At 26.8% G+C, this 10,600-nt stretch overlaps 1 long non-coding RNA gene across 1 annotated transcript; it reads right to left on the reverse strand.

Moving 5' to 3' along the window:
• Positions 1 to 2,397: 2,397 nt before the first annotated feature.
• LOC136087734 (uncharacterized) lies at positions 2,398 to 8,342 on the reverse strand. Its single transcript, XR_010642023.1, has 4 exons — positions 8,222 to 8,342; positions 4,604 to 4,734; positions 4,486 to 4,530; positions 2,398 to 2,715 (listed from the first exon to the last, which is right to left on the reverse strand). It is a non-coding gene; the product is annotated as an uncharacterized LOC136087734 (long non-coding RNA).
• Between the last annotated feature and the right edge of the window lie 2,258 nt (positions 8,343 to 10,600).

Raw genomic sequence — 10,600 nt, forward strand, 5'->3', positions numbered from 1 at the left:
TAGAATTTTATTGCAGGAGTTCAGGAGTTTTTTTTATTCGTAATAATTATTTAAATAGAAAAATAACATATTCAAAAAATAAAATAAAAGATATGCGTTTATTTCTATTACTTTTGATAAATATTACCTGTTATAAAAATACCAATAAGATGATACCTTTCAAAATGCAATACTTTTTATTTATTTTGCATAAACTAAGGTGTAGATGTATAAAGCAGTTATAATGATTTAAGGTTAAGATATTCTATTGGTTTAAGGTTAAGTTATGTTCAAGGTTAGGTATTAAAATATAAAGTTTAATATAAAAAATATAAAATAAAATATAAAAATAAAATATAATATAAAAAACCGTTTAAAACAAAACAAAACAAAAACAAATCAACACAATAGTTTTTTTTGATTCAAGTATCTAAACATAGGCTTCCGAAAAGAAAGTCGTGAAGCAACCTCCGTCATCCTGATTTAGACCGCCGTCTGAAGGTTCACATGGACGTTGTATTTTTTCACACTTTCCTGTTTAAATTATTGACCTCTTTCAGAGCATTTTTTTTTTTTTTTTTAATTTTTAAACCAGAGCATGTTTTAGAGTACTTTTATTATTCATTATGGAACCTCAACGCAAAATTTGGTTCGTCTATTAGTAAGTTCCGAATGAGCACCTTCAGATGGCGGTCTGATTCCTGATGACAGAGGTTACGACTAGGGCTGTAAATCCGGGCTCGTGTTCGTGAACGGCTCGACAAGAGCTCGTTCATATTCGGTTCGAATGGTAAACGAGCCGGGCTTGAACATCATAGGCTCGATTAAAGCTCGAATATATATATATATATTTATTTATATTTTTATAATATATATGTAATAAATAAAATTGTGATATTATATATATTAATATATAATAAAAATTATTTACAGACGAGCCTTTAACGAACAATTGTTTTTTACTAAACGAGCTTTAAACTAACAGGTTACAATAATTATTTCGAGTTTTAAACCGGTCGAGCTCGAGCAACATGTTAAACGTGCCGAGCCCAAACAATAATAATACTTAACGAGCCGAGCTCGAACAAAGAATCTCATGCTCGAAACGAGCTCGAGCCGAGCCTGAACACTCTTAATATGTAAACGAGCCAAGCCGAGCCCTGGCAAGCTTGGCTCGTTCGGCTCGATTTACAGGCCTAGTTACGACTTCCTTTTGGAAACCAATAATTCGATTTTTAAGTAAAAAGAATCGCATTGATTTGTATTTGTTTTATTTTCAACGGTTTTTATATTTATATTATATTTGATACCGAGGTTATCTAAACTCTCTTTAATATTGAAGTAAAAATCGATTTAAATGTAAAGAGGTATGTCCATTGCAAAAGATTTTTTATCTGATGAATTTTTTTTTAAATTGAATTGTTCAAAATAGTGCAAAAGTTTAAGTAAAACTTGTATAACTTTTAATATTTTTTATATTGTTGCATCAGCTTTTAATTAAGTTACATATTGTTGCATCAGCTTTTAAATTTTATATTGTTGCATCAACTTTTATTTGAGTTAAATAATATTAGACATGGAATCATGAAGCAATACTAAATGTTACAAGTGAAAAGAATAACAAAAGCATGAACTTAAATGGTAAAGTTAAATGTTTAAATAAATATGTGATCATAAACATATGTTGAATTGTTAAAGTTTAATTATTAATATATTTGTAATAAAAAAATGTTGTCGTATTTGATCTACCTTTTACTGCATTTGGATTGCAAATGCTTTTATTTATTCTATGTTCAATTAAGGTCAGACGACGTTTTTAAGCTTTTTATGTGATCCTTAAAAATTCCTAATACCTAACATCAATATAAGTATTGATTAATAAAATGCAAAAATATAAATTTTTTTTGATGTTCTCTAAAATTTACTAAACAGCTTTTAGAGTACAAAAACAGCATGACACAATGAACAAAATACAGAACTGGGGGCTAGGCGATAAGACTATTTTGTCTTCTTTTTGCCCCCGCCATGTGTATATTTTACAAATAACAGAGTTGTAATTATTTTAAACGGCAAATTTATAAAAATTAAAAAAGAACAAGATACAGAACAATAAAATAAAACGACAAAATATACACAAACATAATATTATGTTTGTATTTTGTATGTCTATTTTACTATCTTTGTTACGTTTTGTTACTTTATTTTACTGGTTAAACAATAATAATTGTGTCATGCTTTTCTTGTACTCTATAATATATAGTTGAATTTTGCGAGAATTCAACTATATTCAGGGATTACCTCAAAGACTACATAAGATTATACACTAATCTCAATTTTTGACATTATGAGTTATTAATTTTTTGGTATCCCCTTGATACCTGTTTCTTTAAAAAAGGAAATTGTCTTTAAAACGTTAAATGCACACAACTAAATAAATTTATTATAAATAACTAAGCAGTACAAATACGTTTCAGACAAAAAAAAGTTTATTTACAATCAAACATGTATATAACAAATTGTAAAAAATATGTAAACTTTGATCTTTTATATTGCATTAATGCGTCATATGACAAACCTAAAATAAAAATTGTAACAGATAAGTAAACATAAAACAAAAAATAAACTGGAAAACAATTTACCTGCTTTTCGGTAGCCTGTTGTCATACTTAAACTGCTGTCATGATGCAGCTTGTCGGTGTTGTTTTATGATGGTAACTCACGTTGGCTTTTACTAAACTTTAGTTAAAGTTAAAAGACATTACAAAAGATTTAAAATATTTTAATTAAATAGTAAAAAAACAAATGCTTCAAGGAGCCAAACTAAAAACATTAAAGATAAAAAATCAAATAGAGATATAAATAAATTGCATTATATAGCTAAATAGTCTTGGCTAATAGTAAATAAAAGCAGTGTTTTCAATAAATTAAACTACCAATTAATTATTTTTAACAATAGAATGTTGCATATATTATGATGGTTGGGTAATGAATCAATTTAACTATATTTAAGTTTAATTGGTGAAAAACAAATAAAATTTTATTTAAAAAAGACAAAAACAAACCAAATATGCAACAATATATTATCAACAAAAAAAAATTACAAAATTAAAAAATAAAATAAAAATCACTGAAGAAAAAGCGGCAACAAAAAAGTTATAAATATCTTCACTGATAGAAAACATTTACAACCTTTTGGTTGTTGTTTTTTCTTTGGTGTCTCCCAACACCCCAGTATGGATGATAGATAGATGATAGATATATGGATGATAGGTGATAAAAAACATTTACAACCTTTTGGTTGCTGTCTTTTCTTCGGTGTCTCCCAACACCCCAGTATGGATGAGCCCTCCATTTAAAGGATGGCTCATCCATACCGCCATTACTTAGAAGTCAAAAGTCAGTTATCCAGTTTTTTGTGAAAATGAGTTATGTATGAGACCTTTTTAGTTTTTTCAGTATCTACATAGGTATACAGATTGTTTTCCAACAACAATGTGAAACAAAGTTTGGTTAATATAAAGGGTTTGGTGTCCCTTTATATTAACCAAACTGGTGGTCTTAAATTACCAATACGATGAAAAACTTGACCACATGTTCTATAAACATGGAGGCCCATGATTCATGGGTTGAACTACATTAGCAAATGAAGCAAAAGAAAGACAGGCATTATAATTTCTAATATATTTAAAAAAATTCAGATTGGCATTTCTATCTGCATAGTTTCCTTTAAATAAATCTTCTAAATCTTGTGAAAATGATGAAGGTTGCAACAAAACTACCTTTCCATTATGGCAAAATAAAAAATGTGTTTCATCAGGAAATTTCTTAGCACCACAATGCTGATAAATATAATTCATTTCTCCTACATAATTATAATCTGGAATAGTATTACTTCTTGCTATACAATGCATTCTTTCGTATCTAGCAGCAATTCTCGCATTTTGTTGATTATTAATTTCATCTCGCCTAAGCTTATCTCTTCAATTTCTGTGACAATTATTTTTAACTCGCCTAACTAAGCTCTCTTCATTTGGGTTTGAATTATTTGCTGCTTGTCGAGCAGCATTTTGTCCATTATTAATTTCATCTCACTTAAGTCTATCTCTTTCATTTGTGCCACAAACAACTTGCCTATTAATATTTCCATTTTCTAAACTAATATCCGCTTCTAGCCTAATATCATCCATTTATTCAAATGGATGATATTAGGCTAAATTAAAATAAATTATTTGTGGATGATATTAGGCTTCTAGCCTAATATCATCCACAAATAATTTTTATATATAACAGACTGTCATTTAAAATAAATTATAAAATAATCTTATGACTTTAAAAAAATATATATATATATATCAGCTAGGAGATGTTTGAAAAAAAATTAGCTTAGCAAATAATAATAAAAAATATTAAAAACATGCAATTCTAATAATAAACATACTGCTAACAAAGAAAAATTAAAAAAAAATTATTAGTAAACGTTTTTTTCAAAAATTCACAAAACTTTACAATAATTTGTTCTTCTATACCACATTAATACATCATCTGATAAATCTAAAATAAAAAATGTAATGAATAAATAAATAATAAGAAAAACATTACATACAAAAAATGAAAATCAATGCACCTTATAGAGAAAAGCTGTTGTGATTTACCAGAGTAGTAGTTGTAAAATATCATTATTTCATGTTAGCCTTTACAAAATAATTTATGCTGGAACATCATGATTCCAAAATATTAATCATGTAGTAAACAGCGCTAAAGACAAAAAATCAAATTGAGATAAAACAAATTGTATATATGGCAAAATAATTTGTTTTGGCTTTTAGTGAATGATTAAAAGCAGTGATTTTTAATAAAATTACCTATTTACTATTTTTTAACAATAGACACCAACATGAAGATAAGCTAAATGTCTATCAACTCAAAAGATAACAAAAAAACAACATCACAGCGACAACACACAACAATAGCAAACACCATAAGTTAATATAATATGTATATAACATAACTTGAGTAAGATAACATTCATATTTAACAGAACATAAATAACAACATTAAGCAAAATGTTATTAAAATACATTATTATGTATTTTTTGACACTAAACACTATCGTTAAGTTGCACAAGAAGTTTATAAAATGTAAAAATGAGAATTTAAAGCTACAATACTTTCAAAAATTCAAACATTACAGAAATCAAATTAGTAACCTACTGCGATACTCAAAAAAATCATATTATTCAACCTACTTTAATGAAAACTTAAATAACCTTAAAAATACCTGGAAAGGAATAAGGAGTATTATTTATACTAAATCAAAGATCAACAATAATATAGATAGTTTAAATATCAATAATAAAACTATAAATAACAAGAAAATAATTGCAAACACTTTTAATGATTACTTCTCTTCAATTGCAGATAAACTTTCTAAAGAAATTATACCTCCTAGATTTCACTTCAGCCACTATTTGAAAAATCAAAATCTTGATACTTTTTTTATATCTCCAGTTACTCTTCAAGACGTAAATGACTATATTTCCCTCTTGAATCCAAAAAAAAGCACTGATCCCAATAGCATTTCTTCAAAAAAAATGACCTGAGCATCTCAAGAATTGAGCTTCCCCTTGAGTATTATAATAAATCAATCTTTTCAATCAGGGATATTCCCTGACTTATTTAAAGTTGCAGAAGTTGTTCCAATTTTTAAAAGCGGCTGCAAACAAGATCCATGTAACTATCATCCTATATCCTTACTCTCAAATATAGGTAAACTAATTGAAAAATTTATGTATAACAGGCTGCTCAGTTTTTTAAATCTATCAGATAGCTTATATAGTCTGCAATTTGGATTCCGAAAGAAACACTCTACTAACCAAGCACTCATAGATATAACTGAAACCATACGTGAGGCTTTGGATCAAAAGCAATTTGCTGGTGGAGTATTTGTTGACCTGCAAAAAGCTTTTGATACTGTCAACCATGAAATTTTATTATCAAAACTGTATCATTATGGTGTAAGGAGAATTGCACTGAACTGGTTTAAGTCATATAAACCATCGTCCACAAAGTGTTACTATTGGTAATATCTCATCCACTACTAAGTTTACATCTATAGGTGTTCCTCAGGGTTCAACTCTGGGTCCGCTTCTTTTCCTTATCTACATAAATGATTTAAACACTTGTATTAAATACTCAAAGGTGTATCATTTTGCTGATGACACTAACCTTCTGATTGTGGATAAGTCTTTAAAAAAGCTAAATAAGTACCTAAATTATGACCTGGCATCACTGGTTCAATGGCTGCGATCAAACAAAATATCTTTGAATGTCAAAAAAACTGAATTAGTTCTATTTAAACCTCAAGGCAAAAAAACTACCAAAAAACTTAATTTTAGAATTAGTGGTCAAAAACTAAATATTGTAGATAAAATAAAATATATGGGCATATTATTAGATGAAAATCTTTTGTTCATTCAACAAATTAAGTCCATATCAAACAAATTAAGTTGAGCAAATGGAATGCTTATCAAAATAAGGCATTTTGTGAATTACGAAACCCTTGTGAATATTTGGCATGCTATTTTTAATTCCCACCTACGCTATGGTTGTCAGATATGGGGACAAAGTCCATCCATTTATAAAAAAACCTTATAAATCTCCAGAATAAATCTTTAAGAATAATTCACTTTCAACCTAACAGTTTTAGTTCTGACATACTGTATAATCTTTCTAAAATTTTAAAGCTTGACGAACTTATCTACTAATCAAACTGTGTTCTTGTATGGGACATTGTCCACCATAATACGCCTAGCTGCTTCACTAGCTATTTTAAATTCACAAATAATGTTTATAGTTATAAACTTAGGTCTGTATCTTATTGTAGTCTTTCTATGCCTTTAAAACAAACACACAAGTATGGCATAAAGTCAATCAAGTATCAATCAATTCTATGTTGGAACTCTCTTCCTGTTGAAACTAAAAAAATATTTTCCAAAATATCAAATAGAAATGCCTTTATAACCCATGTAAAAAAATTTATCTTCAGTAAAAATTATCAATGAACTATCAGTTATGCAATCACCTCCTAGTTATTCTCTATAACTAAATTTTTAATATAATAAAAGTAACATAGAAATAAATAAAAATAACTCATAAATAAAAATAAGAATAAAAACATAAAGCCAAAAATAGAAATAAAAATAAAAAACCCATAAAATAGAAATAAAAATATAAAACTCATAAAATAAAAATAAAATAGAAATAAAAACATAAAACTAAAAATAAAACATACAAATATATAAATGTTCATTTAGTCACAATCAAATACCCTCATTTTCATCATCCTGTAAAGTTATATGGCTCTAAAATGCTGAATCACAACAAAACTCCTATGACTTCTACTTCTTTGACTCTTCTTCCTTTCTTTCCTTCTTTTTACTGTTATATTTTTTGTTATTGATATTGTTATGATTTTTATATTTTTTATTTATTCTTTTTTTTTTGCATTATCCTTGTGATAATCACTATAATATATATAGATAAATATATAGTAAAATATATACCTATATATAGTAAAATATATAGATAGTACTTATTATATTACTGCATTTAATATTATTATTACTATTTATTACTATTATTATAACTACTTATTTTTATTTATTTTTTATTACTTATTATTATTATCATTATTATTATGCTATATTTATAACATCATAGGTCTTTACACGCCATCAGGTTATAACTGTTTGTATGTGTCCCGCACCATTGCATATATATATACAGTTATTATTAAAGTGAAAATATATTGATTTGACTTGATTTGATTTAACCCTCTGCTATATGTACATCACTTGGCTGGCAAATCTTACTCTACACATTTACAAAGTCACAGCACTTTGAAACAACATAATATAAACATATGTACCAACTTTAAACACAATAAATGTGTTTAAATATGTATATAAGGTTAAATATATACCTTATATACATATTTAAACACATTTTTTAAAACAATTATATAACACATATTAACACATACACAAACAATATAAAACACTTTACATTATTATAAAAAAACATTGATAAAACAACTATAAAGCACTTAATACTACATACACATACATATGAAAAACGCATAAATGCAAACAATAAATGTGTACAAAAATTTTAAAAATGACGCGAGAAAATTTAAAAAGGTTCAAAGTAAACAAAATATATATTTACAAACAATACTCCTTACCTTCTTTTTTTTTCATAAGAACTGTAATCCTCATAACAAAATTTAACTTTAACATACAACAACATGTGACATGCCTGTCAGTGTTGGCACAAAACTTTAATTTAATTTTTCTAAATTTTCTAAAAAAGAACAAAAATAGTTAATAGCATTACAGAAATTTCAAAGGAGTAATAACCATTTTATGGAAATAGCATTAGTATAACTTTAAATAACATCCATACCCCTATTTTCCCTCTAAAATATAAAATAATAAAACTGCTAAAAGAAAAGATAAAGCAAACAAAATATAAACGAGTTAAAAAATTAAAATCCTTTCTACTTAAAATCCTTGCTACTTCATCTAATAAAAACTTAAATCCTTTTATCTAATAAAAATGTATATAATTATTATATACATTTTTATATAAAATAGTTGTATATACTATATACAACTATTTTATATACTTACTTCAATTATAATATGATCTTACGATGATTATTTATCTTAGTATAATTCTTTATGTAATATATCTAAACTTATAATTAAATTTCATAAGGAAAAAAGTTTCAACTCGCGTTTGAGATCTTTCTCAAATAACCGCGTGCATTTTGCGAACGCGATCTTTCAGGTTAGCAGACGATCCCATGGCTTAAAAGGAGGTGACTAATTTCGTTTGCCTTAGAGTTTTTCCCATTGCTCAAAAGTAGGTAGGCTTTTTCGGAAACCGTTGAGTTAATACATAACAGTAAACAAAAATTGACACGTTGTTAAAGTAAATATTAGTATGGATCTCTATCCAATTCTTTATGACGACAATTTAAGCCTGAACAGGTCTGAAGAAATCTCTGGGGAAAGTGGAATTCTACGAGGTTATTTATTCCGTATGCATTAATTTGTTAAAAGTTGCATCAAGATTTGTAATTTGTGATTTAAATGCGTCACAATACAATAATTTGTGAGGAATTCAAATACCTCAATTCAACGATAATAATTTGTGGGAAATTCAAATACCTTAATTCAACGATTATAATACATCGCATCAAATTTATTCAATCATAAATAACTAAAATAAAAATGTTTAAGTTTGAAAAGAAAAATTTGACAACAACTAGATTAAAATTAAATTTTTGCTTTAGAAATTGTTGAAGAGGATGGGAAAATCCCAGATATTGACTTTTTTTGGCAGTAAATTGCGTTGATAATGGTTTGTATCTATTTTACTAAATAAGTATAAGAAAAAAAAGATTTCTTTTAATTTTGAAATCTTTTTAATGTGTTTATTATAAAAACAAAATTTTATTAAGGTTTACCTTTTTCTTTTTTTTCTATAATATGTTATACTATCATCGTTGTGATTTCAAAACTGTTTTTAAAACTATTTGTAACCATTTGTTATAGGAGAAAAAACCGAACTTGTTTATTATTGTAAATCACACGAAAAGGCATTGCATTGTATAAAAAATTTTGAATTAATAACAACAACACAATTTGTAGTGAATTATGCTAACAAAAATTTTGGTAACACAGGTTAGCTGATTGCCAAGTATTCTAATTTTTTGCAGGATTTTCTAATAAATTTTTTGCATTAAGTTGCTAACCCATTAATTCTTAAATCTGGCCACTGCTATTCTAAGATCCTCTATAGTTTGTTTTTTTTCAAAATCATCTAAAATCCACTATAATCCTCTAAAAAGTTAAAAACGTGATAAAATCTCCTCTTTAACCCCTCTTTTTTGTTTTTTCATTTCTTGATGGTTGCATAATATTCAAAATTCATGGTCTGCAAAACTGGTTAATGTCTGAAATGAGGATTGGGCTGTAAAAAATCTTTAAAAACGTTTAGCAAATCAATGTCATCTAACATAAAAAATAACATTGTTGACCCCTGTCCAAACCCCAGTTATGTGGAAACACGGACATTAAACCTATAAAAAAAATCCTCTAAAATCCTCTATTTTTATTCTAAATTTTGTAGTTTTGCAAAAAAAATTCTCTAAATTAAATGCAAAATCTACCACTAAAATCCTCTAATATCCTCTTTTTCTTATAAAAATTTTATGTGGCCACCCTGTAAATACAATTACAGCGAATAATAGTGTACTTTGGGAAAATTCCTTATTCAGGAATGCCTTACATTGTTATTTCTAATGAAGTTTTAGATTGTCACCATGGGTTTGACAGAAATGTTTAAAAAATATATGATTAGAAAAAAATAAAAATAGATATGATGTAACTAAAAATTCGCTTATAATGGTGCTGTTTATGATGACACTCTATTGAATGACATTGTGTGCCTTATTGATTAATCCTAGTGGCGGTCCTATTTCCATGTCTATCACTCTTTTATCTTTGTCCTTTATTTAAAAGTCTAGTTTGTTTGCTTTCCATCCTTAATTTGA

Source organism: Hydra vulgaris, chromosome 12, assembly GCF_038396675.1.
Source record: "Hydra vulgaris chromosome 12, alternate assembly HydraT2T_AEP".
NCBI lineage: Eukaryota > Metazoa > Cnidaria > Hydrozoa > Anthoathecata > Hydridae > Hydra > Hydra vulgaris.